General features: G+C 46.3%; 3 long non-coding RNA genes across 4 annotated transcripts; 1 reads left to right on the top strand and 2 right to left on the bottom strand.

Moving 5' to 3' along the window:
* Nucleotides 1-322: 322 nt before the first annotated feature.
* LOC128135008 (uncharacterized) lies at nucleotides 323-10,787 on the bottom strand. The gene is made up of 3 exons (XR_008232891.1): nucleotides 10,578-10,787; nucleotides 9,778-9,812; nucleotides 323-379 (listed from the first exon to the last, which is right to left on the bottom strand). It is a non-coding gene; the product is annotated as an uncharacterized LOC128135008 (long non-coding RNA).
* Nucleotides 10,788-11,997: 1,210 nt separating this feature from the next.
* Nucleotides 11,998-14,354, bottom strand: LOC128134863 (uncharacterized). Of its 2 annotated transcripts, none has more exons than XR_008232859.1 (4): nucleotides 14,242-14,354; nucleotides 13,489-13,759; nucleotides 13,206-13,311; nucleotides 11,998-12,090 (listed from the first exon to the last, which is right to left on the bottom strand). It is a non-coding gene; the product is annotated as an uncharacterized LOC128134863 (long non-coding RNA). The 2 variants fall into 2 exon arrangements; XR_008232860.1 differs by lacking the exon at nucleotides 14,242-14,354 and adding an exon at nucleotides 13,873-13,979.
* Nucleotides 14,355-15,502: 1,148 nt separating this feature from the next.
* LOC128134864 (uncharacterized) lies at nucleotides 15,503-21,065 on the top strand. The gene is made up of 3 exons (XR_008232861.1): nucleotides 15,503-15,875; nucleotides 20,080-20,169; nucleotides 21,034-21,065. It is a non-coding gene; the product is annotated as an uncharacterized LOC128134864 (long non-coding RNA).
* The last annotated feature ends 250 nt before the right edge of the window (nucleotides 21,066-21,315 follow it).

Consider the following 21,315-nt stretch of genomic DNA (forward strand, 5'->3'; position numbering starts at 1 on the left):
AACTCCCCCCTCCTCACAAACGCCACCGTGTTCACTTCCCTGCTCATTCCAGAATCAGACCCTGCAGCCATCGTCACTCGTGGTACCTAAGGTACCAAGACACACCAAATTAGCATGGCACTCGTGAGAAGTCATAAGCCCCACGCTCCTCCTCGCTAATCCACAGCTCTCCTCAAACGCTCATCCATTTCAAAGATAGCCCACACAGCGCCTCCAAAACAGAAGGTAAATGCTTAACCAAGCAGCCGCATAATACTTTGCTGTTCAACACTGACCCGACCGACAACCGCCTCACCTTCTCGGACCGCTCATTGGCATGCAGCTTTGCAGGAGACCTTATAGCAGACTTCATGGTATGTAAAGGGTGCCTATAAGAAACCTGGAGAGGCTCTTTTTACAAGGGCGTACAGCAATAGGACAAGGTGGTAACAACTTTAGTCCTAAAGAGGGTACATTTAGTTTAGGTGTTAGGAAGAAGTTTCTCACTATGGGTGGCGAGGCACTGGAACGGGTTGCCCAGAGAACCTGCGGATGCATCCTCCCTGGAAGCATTCGAGACCAGGTCAGATGGGGCTTTGAGCAACCTGGTCTTGCGGAAGGTGTCCCTACCCATTGCTGGGGGGGTTGGAACCAGAGGATCTTTATGGTCCCTTCCAACCCAAACCATTCTATGACATCCAAATTCAACTGCAAAACTCATCTGAGAAAAGCTGGTGAACCCTCCTCCCTTTCCCTATCAGTCCCAAAACTTTAGAAACCCCTTTTCTTCTTCTCAACTGTCAGGAAAGCAACCCCACTGCTTCCTGACACCTCCTGCCCTCCATTTGCACCCCTGAACCCCCTTCAGTGGCTACTCCTCAGGAGCCGCTCTTCTGAGCCACATCCCAAATTCTGGGGGCACCTCCTAACCTACAACTTCCCAGAGACTCTGAGCTCTGCCACACGTCCACAAAATAAAGTTAAGTCCTAAGGCTTATAATCCACGAGGGGCCTGCCACAAGCTGCAAAGGTTCTAGGGACAACATGGCATTCTGTGGGCAATGAGGAAAGGCGACGAGGCATCCCAGGGCCTGAAAGGCACTGTGCCTCCTGGCCCTTCTGCTTTCTTCAGAAATACTAAAACTCCATATACAGATGCATATAAGACGCTCACCCTAACCCCTGCTAAACAACGTCACCATCGGTCCTGTTAAGAGAGATATCAGCAACTTACACAGCATACAGCAGAACTGGTGAAAAAAACAAGGTTCCGTTTTCAATAAAGTTGGGAATTCCAGGAAAACACAATGCATGAAGAATTAAAAAAAAAAAAGCATACTATTAAACCCTCTTTCTACCCCTGAACACTCAAAACAAAATTACTGACCTGAAAAAAAGAGAGGAAAAAAAAAAAGCTGCATACAAGTGTTACTTTCTACTACACATGCTGCTGAACCTTGACTGGTCCTGAAGCTCTTACCTCAGGCAAACACCTCTTCCCAAAGGGCTGAGCCAGCTCAAAAGCTGCAAAGGACTCAAGGAAGAGCTGAGCACCAACACCAGAGAAACCCAGGAGCACAATGAGCTCCCTCAGCAGAGGCTGTGGCTCAAATACCCTGACCCTCCGCCCACCACCCTTAGCACAATCACCTGGGAAATGGGAAGGGCAAACCACCAGAAGTTATGAAGTCAGCTGGAGGAGCAGCAGCACTGTTCTCACCTGCCTTAAATTTACAGCAAGCAAAGCCCTGAACAGAGAAAGTAACCCCTGCGGGAAATGACACTACTTGCTCCTGTACTACAGCTACACCTATTGCATCAGCAATGTGACCGGGTAGAGAATTAAACTTAATTTTTCTGGGGTGTAGATAGAAAACAATAGATGTCCTTCTAAACTATGTAAGAAACTAGCTCATTAAACGCAATGACAATGTTGTTATCAAAATTGATGTGCTTTAGTTTCCTATAAAAAAGCCAAAACACTCTGGGGTTATGCTTCATTTCTAGCAAGACTGTGCATACCACCTAACTTCTACCAGAACTACCTTCTGGATAGGACTGAATCACAAAGCAGAATTAGATCCCTTAAGAATTCCATCTCCAAAATATCTCTGGTTGCAAAATAAATTATTTACTGTGAATAGCCAATGATTCAGAGTCCCTCTGAGCGTGTCTCCAACTGACTCCCTTAACAGAGGTACAAGAGTCCCAAAGCGCAAAAGACACCAAAAAAACATGGAAATACACGGGGGGGACCAGGCAGCAGCCATGCCCCACAGGGACAGGCTGGGGGGGGTGGGGCAACAACGCCCCCTGCAGTCATGCAGCAAAGGGTCGGCAGCAGCCACGCCCCCCGCAGTTTACGTGGGGACAGCAGCCGCAAATGACACCGAGAAAACATGGAACTTCAGGGATACACGGTGGGTGGGGGGAAGGGGGTGACGCCCCCACCAATCGGCATGGGAAAAAACTCGCATGGAAGGTGGGTTAGATGGATAGTTTGGGGTGGAAAGATATGTGCGCAAGAACATGCACAGGCTGGGGGGGGCATGCATGAGGTTTACCTTCACCAGGGGCTCCACCCACGTAATCCACAGTAGGTAAACTCGTCTGGGATAATCTGCAACAGCAATTCCACTCTGGGTTCTTGACCCAACGCCAGATAATCCACACTGCCTGCCCCATGGAGGGGGTGCTTCCCACAGGATGGGGCATCTGCTGAGCATCACCACACCCTTACGACAACACATCTGAAAAATTAAAATCACAAATTGTATTTCAGCATATTAAAAAAATAACACCAAATGAGTAGAAGAATGCCAGCAAAGGGAGAGGCTAGCAGGTGCCCTAATTAGGACTCGAGCTAAACAGGTCAGCTCACAATACGACACATCCTTTAGAAGGTAGACTGATGAAAACTGGTTTGCTGCTAGATAACTGTATAAGTGAGATTTGATAAATGATCATATATTAACATTATGGTTGAAACAGTAGACAACGGGTAGCTGGGGACATAGTTACAAAAGTGTAGTCAAGTGATTAACTAGTAATTATTCATAAGTTTTGCAGTTCTTTGCTCTTATGACTAGATGGTCCTGTACACTAGATGAGAACAATGCTGAAACTGACCACATGTGATTGAAACTGCATTAAGCTTCAAGATCAAAGAACAAGGACAAGAACAAAGACTTCAAGGACAGCCAACAGGAACTTCAAATGGGTCGGTGGTCGTAAAAGCAGCCCTTTGCCTCAAATGGATCCTTCATTGCGTATGATAGGATGTAGGCAGTACTAAGATAATCAGTTGCAATCATTTTTATGTATATGTATACTAATCTGATTAATATGCAATTAGTTATTCTATATAACCTGTTTGTGCTAAAGCTGTGGTATGCACGCTAGGTGGAAATATCCCCCGTGCATCCAGCGCTGCAATGAAGAATGCCTGCTTTCTAAAACTCCAAAACAAGTCTTAGAGAGTTTCTTTGACCGGCTTTTCAGTATCAGAGAGGTGCAATTGCAACAAAATGAGTCCAAAGGGGGCTTACAGAGCTAAAAGTGTGCTGCAGGGAAAATCTAAGACCTCGGGAGACATTGTGACAGTAGCAGAGGGCTTCTGAGAGGGACAGGCAAAAGAAGGCTCGAGGCCATGATGAAGAAGTCCAGAAGGGATTTGAACAGACTACAGATGTCCTCAGGGGACTAGGGACTGAACAGAGGTATGCTAGCTAGCATAGAGGACAACATGAGCATTCTGGAGATGAAAGATGGCATCAGGAAAGGTTCTCAGGGAGGGAGAAGGGTGCAAAGTGCACAACAGAGCCAAAAGAGGGCTGTGGGGCACAAGGACGGCCTCAGGAGGCATGATGATGGGAGAAGAAGGGTGCTGAGAGTGAAAGACAGAAGGCAGCTCTGGGACACAATGCAAAACTCAAGAAGGTGTCCCAGCAATGTACAGATGTCCTCAGCACATGAGCAACTGAATGGAGACATCCAAGATGGCAGTGAATAAGGTAAGAGTGCTCTGGGGCACAATGAAAGCCTCAGGAAGAATTGTCTCTGAATACGAAAGAAACAAAGCCTGCTACAGAACTCAAGGATAGCGATGGAACAGAAGGATGCTCGCAGGAAGCATTGTGACAGAAATAGAGGGGTGCCGAGGTAGACAGAGACACAGAAGAAGGCTCGAGGGCACAAAGATACTCGGGAGGAGATTTGAACACGGTACAGGTATCATGAGGGAGACTGACCCACTGGAGGCAAGCGAGATGGAAGAGAGGACAAAAAGACTGCTCTGAGGAAGAGGCAACGTTCTGACAAACCAAGGGGGGTGCAAATTACACCCAGAGATAAAAGCATGCCGAGGAGACCCTCTAAAGCCTGAGGATGAACCAAGAAAAGAGCCCCCCAAAAAATAAAAGTAGACATAGAAAGAAAATTTAAAAAAAATAAAAGGGTACAAGGCACAGGAGAAAAATTTAAAAATAGGGACAGAAAACTACATAAAAGTAGACATAGAAAAGAAATTCAAGAAGGAAGGCATTAAAGGAGGAAAAAAATTTAAAAATAGGGACAACAAACTAAGTAAATGGAGACATAAAGAAAATTCTAAAATTGACAACCTACCCAACTGTTGTGGTTTAACCCCAGCCAGCAACTAAGCAGCCGCTCGCTCACTCCCACCACCACCCAGTGGGTTAGGGGAGAGAATCGAGGGGAAAAAAAAAAAAAGTAAAACTTGTGGGTTGATATAAAGACAGTTTAATAGGACAGAAATGAAGATAATAATAAAATAATTGGAGATAATAATATACAAAACATAATACTTGGGAGATAATACACAAAACAAGCGATGTGCAATGCAATTGCTCACCGCTCACCTACCGATGCCCAGTTAGTTCCCAAGCAGCGATCTGGGGCCCCTGCTCCCCACCCCCAGCCAACTCCCCCCAGTTTATATACTGTGCATGACATCATAAGGTACGGAATATCCCTTTGGCCAGTTTAGGCCAGCTGTCCTGGCTGTGTCCCCTCCCAACTTCTTGTGCCCCTCCAGCCTTCTTGCTGGCTGGGCATGAGAAGCTGAAAAATACTTGACTTGTTTTAAATACTACTTAGCAACAACTGAAAACACCAGTGTGTTATTGTCGTGGTTTCAGCCCAGCCGGTAACAAAGGACCACGCAGCCGCTCGCTCACTCCTCCTACCCCCTGCGGTGGGATAGGGAGGAGATGGAGGAGAGAAAAGAAAAAAAACCTGGAACCTCGAGGGTTGAGATAAGGGCAGTTTACTGGGACAAACAACAACGGTACTAATGAAAGAATATACAAAAAGTGTGATGCACAGTGCAACTGCTCACCACCCGGAACGTGACGCTCCACCACTTCCCCCACCGAAAGTCCAGAGCGCTCCCCGCAGCCCGCTCCCCATTTATATACCAAGCATGATGTCACATGGTATGGAATAGCTCCTTGGCTAGTTCAGGTCAGCTGCCCCAGCTATGCCCCCCCACCTCCCAGGTTCCTGTAAAAATTAACTCTATCCCAGCTGAACCCAAGACAGTTATCAACATTCTTCTCAAAATAAATCCAAACCATAACACTATACCAGCTACTAGAAAGAAAATTAACTCTATCCCAGCCAAAATCAGGACACCAACAGACAAGAAAGAATTAAAAAGTAGGGACAGGAGGTAGATAAAAGCAGATGTAGAGAAAAAAAAAATTAAAGCGCAACAAGATTAAGAAAATAAAGGAAAAAAAAAACGGGAACATCAAACTAAAACAAAATTTTAAAGGTGACAGCATTTTTAAATTACACAGCACAGACTAGAATAAAATATAAAGACAGTGAACTGGATAAAAGTAGATAAAAAAATAAAAGCAACAGGACACAGGAAATAAAAAAATAGGGTTAGACATCTTGATAAAAGTAGACATAGAAAATTTTAAAAGTCATAACATAGAGAACAGATAGGAAAAAAGGAAACAATAGAGACAGAAAAATACATAAAAGTGAACAAAGAAACAAAATTTAAAAGTGAAGGCATTAAGAGAGGAAAAAATTTTAAAATAGCAAAAACCCCTAAATAGACGGTGTGAGAGGCTGAAAGAGTTAATGTCTCAAACATCATGGTGGGGCAAGTTCTGCTTAACAACAAACTCTGCATAACAAGGAACCCTGCATAGCAAGGAACCACAGGTGAAAAGCAGCAGATCAGCACCCATCAGCAACAGGAGGGGAAGGGCATGCCAGAGGGTACACAGCTCCCTGTTCCGATAATGCTGTTCTGATACGCTGAGCAGGACATCTCACCATGCATGACAAAAGATCACATCTGCAGGGAAGGGGAAGTTACCCCCCAAACGACCCCCAAGTCCCAAAGGCTCACACACCGCTCACTCATGACACCTAATTAACCTAACAAGTTTGAGTGCCTGCCCGAAGGAGGGGCAAGGACAATAAAAGGACACAAACTGAAGCCCCAGGTGTGCAAGTCCAGCAGGACTGGACCCCTCAGTTGACTGAACCAATGCTGCACCCAGGACTGGTGAAATCTTTCTCTTCTCTCTCTCTCTGTCTTGTTTCTCTCTTTCTTTTTCCTTTTCTATAATCCCTACATTTTATCCCTGTAAACATAAACCGTTGACCAAGTCTGGGACTAGGAGTGAATCCAGCTGCCCCAGGCTCCTCTGTGAGAAGGAGTCTAGAAAGCAAAGGGGTCCGCTCTGAACCTCGTGACTCGACCGGAGGGCTCTCCTTCTTGTCTTCCCTGAACCGATCCCAAAATAAGCAAGGCCTGTAGTATATGTTTGGTGATGTAGGGTTAGCACAGGTTACACAGTTTACTGATGTAGTTTCATGCCAATTTTTGTGGTGAGCGAATAAAGTTGAGTTTTGTGAGTTAAAGGATCCCTAGTGTCGTTTCACTTTAATCCTGACCTGGGAATGAGCAAACCTGAGTTGTCATCCTGAGAAAGTGAGATGTGACAGACAAAGGCATAGAAAGAAAATTTTAAAAGCAACTGGGTATGGGACATACTAGAATGGATTAAAAACTAAAGACAGCACACTGGCTAAAAATAGACGAGGAAAGAAAATTTAAAAGAGATGGGGTACAGGACAGACAGGAAAATTTAAAAAAAGGGAGTGACATCTTGATAAAAGTAGACATAGAACGGAAATTTTAAAAGTGACAAGATACAGTAAACAGGAAAAAATTAAAAATAGGGACAGAAAACAAGATAAAAGTACTCCTAGAAAAAAAGATTTGAAAAGTAAAAGAATTATGAGAGAAAAAATTGAAAAATAGGGACAGTGAACTACATAAAAGTAGACATAGAAAATTTTAAAAGCAATGCAGTTCATGACAGACAGGAAAGAATTAAAAAATAGAAACAGTTACTGGATAAAAGAAGACATAGAAAGACCATTTTAAAAGCACAGCATTAAGGAATTAAAGGGAAAAAAATAGGGACAGCAAACTAAAACAGAGACAGGAAATTTTAACAGCAATGGAGTCTAAGACAAAGGAAAAAATTTTAAAATATTGATAGGCTGAAAAAGAGAGAGATACATAGAAAGTAAATTTTTAAAGCGATGCGGTATAGGACAGACAGGAAAGAATTAAAAACCAGTAATATGCAGCATCATAAAAGTAGACATAGAAGGAAAATTTAAAAAGTGATGGGGTACAGGACAGGAAAGAATTAAAAAATAGGGACAGAACTGGTTAACAGAGATAGAAAATTTTAAAAAGTGATGGGAATAAGGAAAAATGGAAAAGAATGAAAAATAGGGACAGCGAACTAAAGAAATAAAGATGTAGAACCAAAATCTAAAAAGCAACAGGCTACAGGACAGACAAGAAAGTATTAAACAATAGTGACAGCACACTAAATAGAGAAATAGAAAGGAAATGTAAAAGTGATGGAGTGCAAGACAGCGGAAAAATTAAAAAACAAAGTGAACTGGATAAAAGGTGACACAGAAAGAAAATTGTAACAGTGACAGCATTAAAGAAAGGCTAGGAAAAAAAATAAAAAATAAGGATAGGGTGAATAATAGAGAGACACAGAGAAAGAAAATGTAAGAAGTGACAGGGTACACGACAGCCAGGAAAGAATCAAAAAGCTGTGATACACTGCTTGATAAAAGTAGACATAGAAGGAAAATTTAAAACATTATGGCATACAGGACAGGAAAGATATTTAAAAATAGGGAGAGAAAAATAGATAAATAGAGATATGGAAAGAAAATTTGTAAAACAATGAGGTGCAAGACAGATGAAAAAACTAAAAATATATAGACAGTGAACTGTATAAAACTAGCCATAGAAAGAAAATTTAAAAAGCAACTGCTTACAGGACATACAGGAAAGAATTAAAAAATAGGGACAGCAAACAAACAGACACAGAAAGAAAATGTTAAAAGTGAGATGGTACAGGACAGAGGATAAAATTAAAAAACAAAGACAGTGAATAGGTTAAAGTAGGCATAGAAAGCAAATTGGAAAAAAGTGACAGGTGTCATGGTTTAACCCCAGCTGGCAACTAAGCACCACCCAGCCGCTTGCTCGCTGCCCCCCTGCAGTGGGATGGGGGAGAAAAACCAGAAAAAAAGTAAAACTCACAGGTTGAAATAAAGCCAGTTTAATAGGTAAAGCAGAAGCCACGCGCACAAGCAAAGCAAGACAAGGAATTCATTCCTTGAAGCGTCCCGTCAGCAGGCGGGTGTTCAGCCATCTCCAGGAAAGCAGGGCTCCATCATGCGTAACGGTTATGTGGGAAGACAAATGCCATCGCTCTGAATGTCCCCCCTTCCTTCTCCTTCCCCCAGCTTTATATGCTGAGCATGACATCATATGGTCTGGAACAGCCCTTGGGTCAGTTGGGGTCAGCTGTCCCAGCTGTGTCCCCGCCCAGCTCCTTGTTCAGCCCCAGCCTGCTCACTGGTGGGGCAGGGTGGGAAGCAGAACAGCCCTTGACTCTGAGCAAGCACTGCTCAGCAATAACAAAAACATCCCTGTGTTATCAACACTGTTTTCAGCACAACTCCAAAACGTAGCCCCATACTAGCTACTGGAAGGAAAATCAACTCTATCCCAGCCCAAACCAGCACAACAGGGTACATGACAGAGACAAAAGAATTAAAAAATAGGGACAGCTAACTAAACAAACAGACATAGGAAGAAAATTTAAAAGGTGATGGGCTACATGACAGACAGGAATAACTTAAAGACAGTGAATAGGTTAAAGTAGACATAGAAAGAAAAAGTAAAAAGCAACGGGGTACACAATAGTGAGGAAAGAATTAAAAAACAGTGATACACAGCTCGATAGAAGTAGACATAGAAGGAAAATTTAAGAAGTGATTTGGTACAGGACAGAAAAAAATTTTAAAAATAGCCACAGTGAACTAAAACTGAGAAATATAAAGGAAATTTAAAAGTATCACAGGGGCACAGGACAGAGAGATAAAAAATAAAGACAGTAAACTGGATAAAAGTAGACATAGAAAGCAAATTTTCAAAGCAACAGGGTACATGACAGGAAATAATTAAAAAATAGCAATAGGCAGCTTCATAAATGTAGATGTAGCATCGTGGTTTAACCCTGGCTGGCAACTAAGTACCATACAGCTGCTCACTTACTCCCTCCTACAGTGGGATAGGGGGAGAATCAGGAGGGTAAATGTGAGAAACTCATGGGTTGATATAAAAAGTTTAATAATTAAAAAGACTTTTTTTTAAAAGTTGTAACAGAAAAAAAAAACCAGCAAATGAAAACATTTGCTTACCACCAACTGACCGATGCCCAGCCAGTCTCAAGCAACTGGGTACAGGACAAAGAGGGAAGAATTAAAATATAGGGTCAGGGAGACAGAGAGGGGAAAACATAGAAATTAAATTTTAAAAGTAATGGGGTACAAGGCGGTGCAGAAAAAATAAAAAACAGGGAGAAGCAGCTGGTTAGAGAGAGGCATATTAAACATTTAAAAGGCAACAGGGTACTGGGCAGAGTTGACAGAAGAATAATAAGTTTTGAGGAGCCATACACATAGGCGGGCAGGCAGAGAGGGAGACGGAGGAAGGGAGGCGGAGGTGGGCCAGGATGTAGAGGAGACGATGTGCGACTCACCACAGCTCCTGGTGCCGGCAGGAGACCTTCACTGCCCCGACGTTTCTCTCTCTGCCTCTGCCCCTTCCTCCTCCCCAGTGCCGGCTGCCTGACCCTCACCCACTCGGCAGCACGCAGCAGACGCCTCAATGCTCCTCATCCACAAGGCTTCCTTGATACACGGCAGCTCACGCGTGTAGCCAACAGAGGCCAGGAACAGAGGGATCCTTCCTTGCCACGGGGACTGGCCATTCCTTGCTGCAGGCACCTACCAGCCAGACCCCCTTGGACTCCCTCCTCAGCCAGTTCCCCTGCCCAGGCAGCCCCCTTTACAGCTGGAGCCCCTTCACACAGCAGGGCCAGCCCCATCCTCAACCTCACTGGCCACACCTGGGGCCATCCCAGCCCCAGCTGGAGCCCATCACGAACAGGGGCCATTGCCAAAGCCCCACAGCATATTATCCCTGCCCCTGCACCTACCCACATCCAGGGACACAGAGGAGGCAGGAAAAATTTATTCATTAATGCATATAAGAAATCCTGGCAATGAGTTGGCTACAAGGCTCAGTGCCCAAAGGCAGCAGGATGGGGTGATAAAAGGGAAGAGTAAAGCAGGAGGAAGGACAGAGGGACACAGAGGTGCAAGACAGGGAGCCAGAAAATGGGATGCTGGGAACAAGAGAGGGACGAGAAGCAGGAAAACAGTGTAGAGAGAGAAGCGCAGAGAGACTGAGCAAAACAACAGGGATGGAGATGTAGGAATAAATAATAGGAAGTGGGGGAGAGAAGGTGAAGGGACTGGCAGGACAACAAGATAAAGACAGGACAAGGCACAGGGAAACATTCTCAAGTGATACGGGAGAAGAAACATCAAGAACTAGAAAACAGAAACAGGGAGCCAGGTAGAGAGAAAATTTTCAAAAAGCAACAGCATACGAGAAACATAGGCAAGAACTAACAAATAGGCACAGGGAGATAGAAAGAGGGAGACGTAGAAAGAAAATCTAAGAAGTGACAGGGTACAGGACAGAGAGGGAAGAGTTAAGAACTAGAGACAGGGAGATGGATAGAAGGAAACAGAAAATTTTGAAAGCAACAGGGTACAAGAATCAAAAAGTAGGTACATGGAGCTGCATAGAGGGAGACATAAGAACGAAATTTGAAAAGCAACAGGGTACAAGAAACACAGGTGAGAAATTAAAATAAGGTCAGGGAGACAAAGAGAAGGAAAAGTAGCAAGAAAATTTAAAAAGCAACTGGGTTTAAGAAACATGCAAGAATTTAAATAAGGATGGAGAGGTAGAAAGTTTCAAAAGTGACGACATACAAGAAACATAGGCCAGATTTAAAAAATAGGGACAGGGAGCCTGAGAGAAGGAAACTGTGGTGGGTTGACCTTGGCTGGCTGACGAGCGTCCACCAAGCCACTCTACCATTCCCCCTCCTCAACAAGACCGGAGGGTAGAAAATACAACAAAAAAGCTTGTGGGTCAAGATAAGGACAGAGCAATCGCTCACCAATTACTGTCACAGGCAAAACAGACTCGACTTGGGGAAATTAATTTATTGTCAGTCAAAATCAGAGTACAATAATGAGAAATACGAACAAATCTGAAAAACACCTTCCCCCCACCCCTCTCTTTTTCCTGGGCTCATCTTCACTCCTGACTTCTCTACCTCCTCCTACCGAGCAGCACAGGGGGAGAAGGAGCGGGGGGTTGCAGTCAGTTCATCACAAGTTGTCTCTGCTGCTCCTTCCTTCTTTGTGCTCTTCTTCTGTTCCAGTGTGGTGTCACTCCCATGGGGCCGCAGGTCCTGCCAGAAAACCTGCTCCAGTGTGGGGCTCCTCTCCACAGCGTCACAGCCTCCTTCGGGTGAATCCGCCTGCTCTAGCGAGGGGTCCTCCATCGGCTGCAGGGTGCATATCTGCTCCGCCATGGACCTCCGTGGGCTGCAGGGGGACAGCCTGTGTCACCATGGTCTTCACTGCAGGCTGCAGGGGAATCTCTGCTTTAGGACCTGGATCACCACCTCCTTTTTCTTCTTCACTGACCTTGGTGTCTGCAGGACTGACAGCTTCTGCACAGCTTTTTTTTAGCCCTTCTTAAATGTCACAGAGGTGCTACCAGCGTTGCTGGTTGGCTCAGCTTTGACCAGTAGCAGCTCTATCTTGGAGCTGGAACTGGCTGTGCCCAACATGGGGGCAAGTCCTGGTGTCTTCTCACAGAACCCACCCCTGCAGCCCCTATCCACTCCCCTGCCCCAGTTTGCCACACAAACTCACTACAACAGTGATCGGCTACAGGGCAGAGAGGGGGGATTGAAAAGTAAGGAAAGGGAGACAGAGAGAGACAGGGTGGGGAAATAGCAATGGGCTACAGGACAGAGAGGAGGAACTAATAAAAAAGGAGAGGGTACCAGACAGAGAGATGGATAAAAACAAATATTAGTGATGAGCCACAGGGCAAAAGGAAGAATTAAAAAACGGGACAGTGAGGTAGATGAGAGAGACTGAGAAATATCAAAAACACTGATGATCTAAAGGGAAGAGAGAGGGGAAATAAAGAATAGGGACAGGGAACCAGACAGAGAGAGAATAATAAAGACAAAAATGGGCTATGGGACAGTGAGGGAAGAAGTTAAAACATAGGGACAGGGACCTGGAACAAGAGAATCTAAGAAAGTAAAAGTGTATCCAGAATACAGGGCAGAGAAAGGAATTTAAAAATAGAGACACAGCATCAGACAGGTGAGAGCGGTGGGAATTGTGAAGGGCTAAAGGGCAGACAGGGAGGAATTAACAAGATTGGGATAAGAAGACAGACGGATAGATGGAGAAAGACAAAGTAGTGATGGGCTGCAAGGCAGAGACAGAGGATAAAAAAAAAGAAGGATGGGACAGGTCAGAAGTGCAGAGAGAAAAAGAAAACAGAGAGGCAGAACAACAGAGAAAGAGGGGGACTTAGAGAACAAGAAAGGGAGAGGTACAGAAAAAAAAAAACAAACCAAAAAAATTAAAGCACTGAGAGAAAGAGAAGGTGGGGGCAGGGAGGGACTGGGATGCAGAAGACGGGTGACACAGCCCCAGGGGTCCAGGACTCACTGTACCTCCCGCTGTTGGAGCTGCTGGGAGAATTTGACAGTTCAGACATGTCTGTCTCTCTCTCCCTCTCCCTTCCTCCTCCGTAGCTGCACTCACTTGACTGTCATCCACCTAAGAGAATAGATTGGTGTCTTCCAGCTCTTACAATATGAGGCTTCCTAGAAACACAGCCTCACATGCACACACACTACATGCCTGTACTGTGGTTTTGGTTATGCATACAGACCCTGCCGTGCACACTGGTGATCGGACCTGCTGAGTACTACACTAGGAAGGATCCATCCTCACCTGGAGAGGCAGGCTATCTCCTGTCTGCAGCTGGTGGCTGGATCCTCTTTATTTTATTCTTCAGCAGCTTTACCATTCTGTGGCCTCTCCAGCTTCAACGTCAGCTTCAGCAGCTCCTGTCCACAGCCAGTAAGCGCTCCGCCTGTCCCTCTGTGCTCCCGCGCCGCAAGGAGAGGGAGGCCAGGCAGAGACAGCCCATGCAAGCCTGAGGCTGCTGCAGTCAACGGCATCCCCAGGGGACGAACGGACAACCGCACCCACAGCGTGGCCTCTGGGAGAAGGAAAGAGGCAGCAGTGACCGTTATTACCGCAGCTCGACCCTGGCCGGAGCCCCTCCTTCCGCAGACGCCGCTCATTCCCCACGCCGCTGCTAACGGCACCCACGTTAAGGGAGACTCGAGAACACCGCAGGACCAGCTTGCTGCCCTCGCGACAGGGCTCGGGGGCTGCCTGCGGCTACAGCGCAGGCTTCGGGGGAGGGGCTGGAGCTGGGGGCAGCCACACGGGCCGAGCGGGGCCGGGGGAGCTCTGGCGACTCGGGCAGGCGCCCGCTGGCCGCGCCTGGGGGTGCCCGCCTCCGTCCCCTCTTCCCTTCTACCGGCTCTCGAGGAACTCCCCGGCGCTGCCCTGGCCCGGCTCGCCTCCGGCGGACCGGCAGCCTGCCGCGGCGGCAGCTTCGCAGCTTCCCATCCCGCCAGCGGGCAGGAGGCACCCCCTACCCCCGCCCCCGCTGAAAGGGATCGCTCGTCTCACCCGCAGTCCCGGCGCTCGCCCGCTGCCGCCGAGACCCGCGCCCTGCGCGCCGCCACGCTGCTCCCGGGAACCGCGCATGCGCCGGAGCGGCCGGAGCCGGCGCGCGAACGCCGGGCTGCCCCACGCGCAGGACGGCGCATGCGCCCGGGAGGGCTGGTCGGGGAGCGGGCGCAGCGGGAAGCCCGCGGAAAACCACGCGAAACCGGCAACGCTCCTGCGTCTGACCTGGTCGGACTCCGGGGGCCGCGGCGGCAGCGAGGACTACGCCGCGCCCGAGAGCCACGGAGCTGCCCGGCCGCCGAGTCCGCGAAAACTACAGCTCGCGGCATGCCCCGGGAGGCAGCCTGCCCTGCTGCCTGACCCCGAGGGGACGCCGCTTCCGTTTCCGCCCACCCCCACGCCGGCGCAGCCGCAATCCCCGCCGGGCACCCAGCGCCGCTCCGGGCAGCTCCGGCGCGCTCCCGCCGCCGGCTCCGGACAGTCCCCGCCGCCGCCGCTCCGGCACGGCGCGGCACCCCCCGTCCGGCTCGGGGCAGCGCCCGCCGCCGCCGCTCCGGCACGGCGCGGCCCCGCCCCGCTGCCGCTCCGCGCGTCCGGCACGGACCCCGCCGTCCTCCTCGGGGCTTTCCCCGGGACCCGCCGGGCGATTGCGCAAGCCCCGCCACGGGGCCCGGGCCCCCCCCGGCCCACGTGCTCCCGGCCCCCCGCGAGCCCCCAGGGCCCCGGCCCCCCCCCGGCCTCGGCACAGGCGGCCCCCCACCTCCCCCGGGCCACCCCCGCCTGGGACGTTCGCGGTCCGAGGGGCGCCCGGCCCCGCTCACCTTCTCCCGAGGGGCAGCCGCAGCCCGGCCACCGCTCTGCTCCGCTCCGCTCCTGCCTGGGCTCCCACCGGCCCTGCCGCGGCCCCTCCCCCGGCAGCCCCCCCTTTCCAGGGAGGGGCCGTCGCCATCAGCCTCACTGCCCGCACCTGGGGCTCCTCCAGCCCCGGCCCGCAGCTGTGGTACCGAAATCCGGAATAAAACTCCAGAACACCCATGGGATGTTCAGAAGCAGGCGCTTCGTTTATGGAATGAAAGATGTCAAAGTAAGATGACTCTTGACGAGCTGTTCACTGGGGTAAAAATACAGATTTTAATACCCGTCTTATTTTAGTTCTAAGACTTGGCAATTGCCAGATATCATCTTTTCGATTTACCCAGGTCCACCGCCGAGGCCACAAAGGAGATTTCTTCCAGAGAGAGGATAGAGTTATCAAGTCTAAAGTCCATTATTTGCTTTTGTCCTTCAGGAAAAGGTGAGTGGATCGTATATCATCACTATTCACCCAAACAGTTAACCCTAAACTTTTCACCTGTCCTTTAATACAGTCAATTCCAAGCTAATTTTTTTCCATTATTAAGAGGGGACCCAGGATCATTTAAAATATTATTCTACTTTCTACAAATACATCCCCCATCTTAGAGCTTTAGCTACTAGAGAAAGTCTTTGGATTTTGGGGTCAGAGGAGTTGCAAGTCTAAACTTTCATACCCTTCTCTTTAGGATGTGTGATTTTTCTCTCTTTGTCTAAACCAATCTAAATTTCCATAGATGGTCCTGACTCTGGGTGGATCTAACAAGGATCCTGGAACTCCAGTAAATTCCAAACATCGTTTTATATTTTAAATAGGATCCCAAGTTCCTTTTCGCACTTGTCTCTACGGTTTTGCCAGCTGACAGCCCCAAGGGGTGTTTGTACAAGTCTCTCCCGAAGGGTGATAAATTAATTCTTTTGTCCGTGAGGTGGATGGTTTGGTAATGTTATAATTCAAAATGCTATAATTCCTTCTTTCAAATTTAAAAAAATAATTGCCTTTTAAATCCATCCAATTTAATTTGCTAAAATGATTCTCATTGTTCTATGTCTTTTCTCAAGTTTTGGTTAAATTCAATGTCAGTATTCTCCACGGAACTAGATTTTCATCTGACTTTGGAATCGGAAGGCAGGCTGTTATCGAGGTTAAATTTTGTGTCTTTACAAAACTTTGAATCAATTCCAAAACTAGAATTTTTTTTTTTAATCAAAATTACAGAAACGGTTAATATCAAGATTAATAGCTCAAACAATAATTGTTTCATTTTGTTTATCTTGTGTTTAGAACCGCTCAAAAAAAATACTTAAACCCTATAACACACAAAAAGATTACTGCCCTCGACAATATTCCTAATAGCAACCCCAATATTATAAACTTTACACAATTGTTTTCCCAAATAGATAACGTGAAACTTACTTACAGGTTTTCAGTTTCAAAGGGCCAGTTTCTTTAGACTTCCAATTTCCTGTTGGTGCTTTCTTTAGTCTTGAATAATGAAGCCAAGGTTCTTCTCCCAGACCTTTACTGCTGTAAGTGTTCTTAAAATGACTCGATACGGTCCTTTCCACTTCTCAGTGATTTTATATATATTCAATCTCCTGGTCGGAAGGGATGCGCTGCTACGTCCAATTCTAAGGGTCCAGCTGCGGAGACATACTGACGAAGTTCTTGAAAAGAATTTCTTCAAGAAATCATAACACCTTTTAAAAACATATCTCCAAAGCCACTCAAGATACTCAGAACATAGGTCTCTTGATACGGTCTTTCATATAACATTGCATAATGACTTAAATTTTCTTTCTCTTCTGGCTATACTCTGATTCTTAATAGAGCCATGGGTAAGGCTTTAACCCATGTGAGTGAGTGAGGTTTCCTGACAAATTTTACTCAACTGTTGCTTAAGGGTATAGTTCATTCTCTTTCTTCCCCCCCCCCCGCCCCCCCTTGCTTGTGGTCTATATGGGGTGTGATAGTCTCAATCTATAGATAATACTTTGCTCAACTTGTCTCATCATCTTTGCTATAAAATGAGGGCCATTGTCAGATGACATTCTTACAGGCACCCCATATTTTGGTATTATCTCTTTGAGCAAGACTTTAACTACTTCTCTTGCTTTGTTGGTGCGACAAGGGAAAGCCTCGGGCCACCCAGTAAAGATATCAACTAAAACTAGGATAGATCCTTCTTTTCAAGGCAATTCTATAAAATCAATTTGCTAGTATTCCCCTAAAAAATTTCCTTATTTAATAATTCCAAAGATAATCTTATTACTGATTTGGGGATCATTTTATATATAAATTTCACATCCGCTTATAAATGTTTAAACAATCTTTGTCATATTTTACTTTCTGTTCCCCGATAGCCTTTGTTATGCTCAGCTCGGGCAGTTTCTCTTATTATTGTGGGCGGGACTATTATTTGACCTGTCGGTGTTACAGCCTGTCCTGTTTCACTTTGTTAGCCTGCAATCTAACAATTAATTCTTCCATCTCTTTCATTATAATTTGGAGTTTCTTTAGGCAATTTTATACTTTTCTCTGGAACTATGGCTAGGATGCCTTTTTCTGCAGCCTCTTTAGCAGCTTTATCAGCCAGTCGGTTACCTGCGTTAGGAACAGTCTTACCTAACTGATGCGCTTTACAGCGCGTTATCGTGACTGCTGTTGGTTTTTGAACGGTTTCTAACAATTTCGGTATTTGTTCTGCATGCTGAATGGTGGTTCCTTGTGCAGATAACAGTCCTCTCTCTCTCCATATCGCTCCATGCGCACGTACTACTCCAAAAGCGTACTTTGAGTCTGTCCAAATGTTGACTCGCTTTCCTTGACTTAGTTCCAGAGCTCGAATAAGAGCTCTCAGTTCAGCCTTTTGGGCAGATATCATCGAAGGCAAAGTTCGCAACGCAATTACCTCCTCGGTTGTTATTGTCTATCTCGATAAACGTTTTCCTTCACAGATGAAACCGCTTCCGTCGGTATAGAGTTCCCAGTCTGTTTCTTCTAGCGGCACATCTCAGAGATCCAGTCAGCTGGGGTAAACTCTTTCGATTGTCTGCAAGCAGTCACGTTCCAGTTCTCCTTTAACTTGACCGGTTGTTGAAAACGCAACAGGGTTAACGGTGGTAGTAGTTCTTAAGTAAACATCATCTTGTTCCAGCAACACCACTCGGTATTTCAGCATTCTGCTAGGGGATAACCAATGCCCCCCTTTCTGTTTTAGCGCAACAGTTATCGTATGGGAAACGTACAGCGATCCTTTGTCCTCAGGTGAACTTACGAGCTTCCTGGATCAGTAGCGCAGTTGCAGCGACGGCTCTCAGACGACCGGAGCATCCCAGACTCACGTGATCTAATCGCTTCGAGAAGTAGGCCACAGCTCGCCCACTTGGCCCTAAATATTGGGCCAGGATGCCCGGAGCTATACCTCTTCTTTCGTGAGTGAAAAGTTCAAATGTCTTTGTGAGATCTGGCAGGCCTAGGGCTGGCACCCCTGTTACAGCCTGTTTCAATTCTTTGAAAGTAGCTTTCTCGGCATCAGTGACGTGCGGAAAACAGACTCCACAGTCAGTGAGATTGTAAAGTAGGTATGTTCATCCGGCGCTGGGCAGCACGGGGGGTAGTCCCACCAAAGTCATGCGCACCCGACTCGGCAGTTTGTCTCAAGTTTATACAGTCAAGTGTTACATAGTCACAATACGCCTATACATATGCATGACCTATCCCCGCTTCCTATTAAAATTAGCTCCGAGAGGTCATTGCCATAGTCTCCTCTCAACTGCGCTTGCGCAGTGCCTCTTTATGGTGGTCGTCTGGTGGTCGCCGAGATGAAGAGAGATGACTCCTCTTCGTCACCGCTAGTAACCTTTTTTCTTGCGCAGCCTCAGTGATTTCTTGGTATTCACCCAAGCCGCAAGACCGGTCTTAGCTGGCTCTTGGGGCCTGCTCCTGCTTCTTATCGGGAGCTGTCTCTACCTCATTGGCTGGTCCTTGGGACCAGCTCTTCTTATCAAAGACTGTCTTTGCCTCAGCTAATTTCAACAATGTAAGCGCTAAACATCATCTCTCATCCCCCTTTATTATGTCTACTGAGATTCTTTTGAATCCCCTTGTCTCATCAGTCCAATCCATTCTTTGAGGTTTTGAGCTGCTCCTATAAAGGTCGGACCAGCAAGCCACAACTGATAATCTACAGGTGACACCACGCAACCATTCCTGGAAATGCTCGTCATTAATTTGTTAGTCTTAGGTTCGGGGAGACGACAGATTGCCTCTTTGCTCTCAGTTCCTAATTGTCTCTGTCCTTTTAGGATTTTAAAACTCAAATAAGTTTCTTCTTTCTGGGTTATTTGGGTTTTTTCTTTTGACACTCGCTATCCACTGATTCCCAAAGAGTTCAAAAAGTTAATAGTTAACTTTGTGCATTGTTCTTCCATCTCGGCTACAATTAACAGATCATCCATACATTTCAACAAGATTTCTTGATTATTTTCTTTCTTCCAAATCTCTAATTCTCGTGCCAATGGATTTCCAAAGATGGTAAGACTATTCTTAAAGCCTTGAGGCAAGACTGTCCGTGTATATTGTGTTTTTCTCCCAGTCTCAGGATTTTCCCATTCAAAAGCAAAAAGCTCTTGACTGTTGGGATCCAAGGGAATACAGGAAAAGGCATCTTTTCAGTCTAACACTGTGAACCGTTCTCGTTTCTCTGTTAGGGTTGTTAACAAAGTATAAGGATTTGCTACTACCGGATGAATATCTTGTACTATTTGATTTATTGCTCTGAGGTGTTGAACTAATCTATATCTTTTTCATTAGCCTTTTAACAGGCAAGGTCGGGGTGTTATATTTGGATTCACATTCTGTTAACAATTTATATCTTAAAAATTTTTGTATTATCAATACTAACCCTTTCCGGCTTTCCAGTTTTAGGGGGTATGGCTTAATTCTTAGCGGATTCGATCCTGGCTTTACATCAAGTCTCACAGGTTCTGCTTTTTGGATTTACCGGGAACTTCCCAGTCCAGACGATTGGAATTACAGCATTATACTTTGACTGGTATGATCTTCTGCTTTCGGTAACCATCCTGTAACAACAAAGCCACTGCTTCGATACGTTTAGTTTCTGGAATTAAAATTTTAATCTCTCCATTTTTTAATTTAATTTCTGCCTCTACGTTCTCCAGTAGATCTCCCCTTAACAGGAGTTTAGGAGAATTTGGCACATAGAAAAACTGCCGAGTGACCCATTGCTTTCCTAATTTCATTGTTAAAGATTTAAAGAAGGGTCTAGTTTCTCATTCACTTGTTGCACCAACACCACCAATTTCTTCAAAACTTAACTCTCCCTCTAAGGTATTTAAAACTGAAAAGGTGACTCTAGCGTCAATTCATATTCAATTTTCTGTTCTCCCAGTTTAGCTGTAACCAGAGCTTCTGCTGGGAGACTCCCCTCCGGTCCCCGTCAGCTACGTTCACTTAAAAAGAACAAATCTACCTATGGCACTTCATTCCATTTACTCTCTCTCCTACAAAACAACAGTAATTGCAATATAGTATTATAACTCAAAGTTCTGTTTGTTTCCCATTTTTCCTGCAATTCACCCCAGTGTGCCAATAAACATCCCAACGGTGATGGTTTTGGTATCTTTTCATCAGCAGTTCTATTTCCTGCACTCTTATTCTTAAACAATTTTGCTAATGCCATTATACCTATATACATTCAAATCCCAAATGCCAAACAAACGCAAATGACAGTTGTCCCAAATAATACACAAAGTCCAACCCAGCAAGAGCTTTCGCTTACGACTTAGGGGCAGACGCCTAGGCTTCCACTGCAAACGGGTACCCTCCAAGCCCCAACCCTGCGAAGCTTTCGCCGCGCCTCACAGGCAGGCTTTCCAAACAAATTCCAAAGAAGCAGCGCCTTACCTTTTTTCCAGGGAACGCTGCGAGGAGCTTTGTGAGTCGAGGGCGGTGGTTCTCCCCGAGAATACCTCGGCGCCGGCCGGAGTTTGATCGACGCTCGATCTCGTCCGGTCTCACTCGCAAGGTCCCGTCTGGGTCGCCAAAACCGTTACCGAAATCCGGAATAGAACTCCTTAACACCAACGTGCAGTTAAGAAGCGGGCACTTCGTTTATCGCAGCGCTGGGGACACGGGGGATCGCTCCTCCAAAGGCGTGTCCCACTTGGTATCAAAATCCGTCAGTTTTTACAGACTTT

Source organism: Harpia harpyja, chromosome 21 (genome assembly GCF_026419915.1).
Source record: "Harpia harpyja isolate bHarHar1 chromosome 21, bHarHar1 primary haplotype, whole genome shotgun sequence".
Taxonomy (NCBI): Eukaryota; Metazoa; Chordata; class Aves; order Accipitriformes; family Accipitridae; genus Harpia; species Harpia harpyja.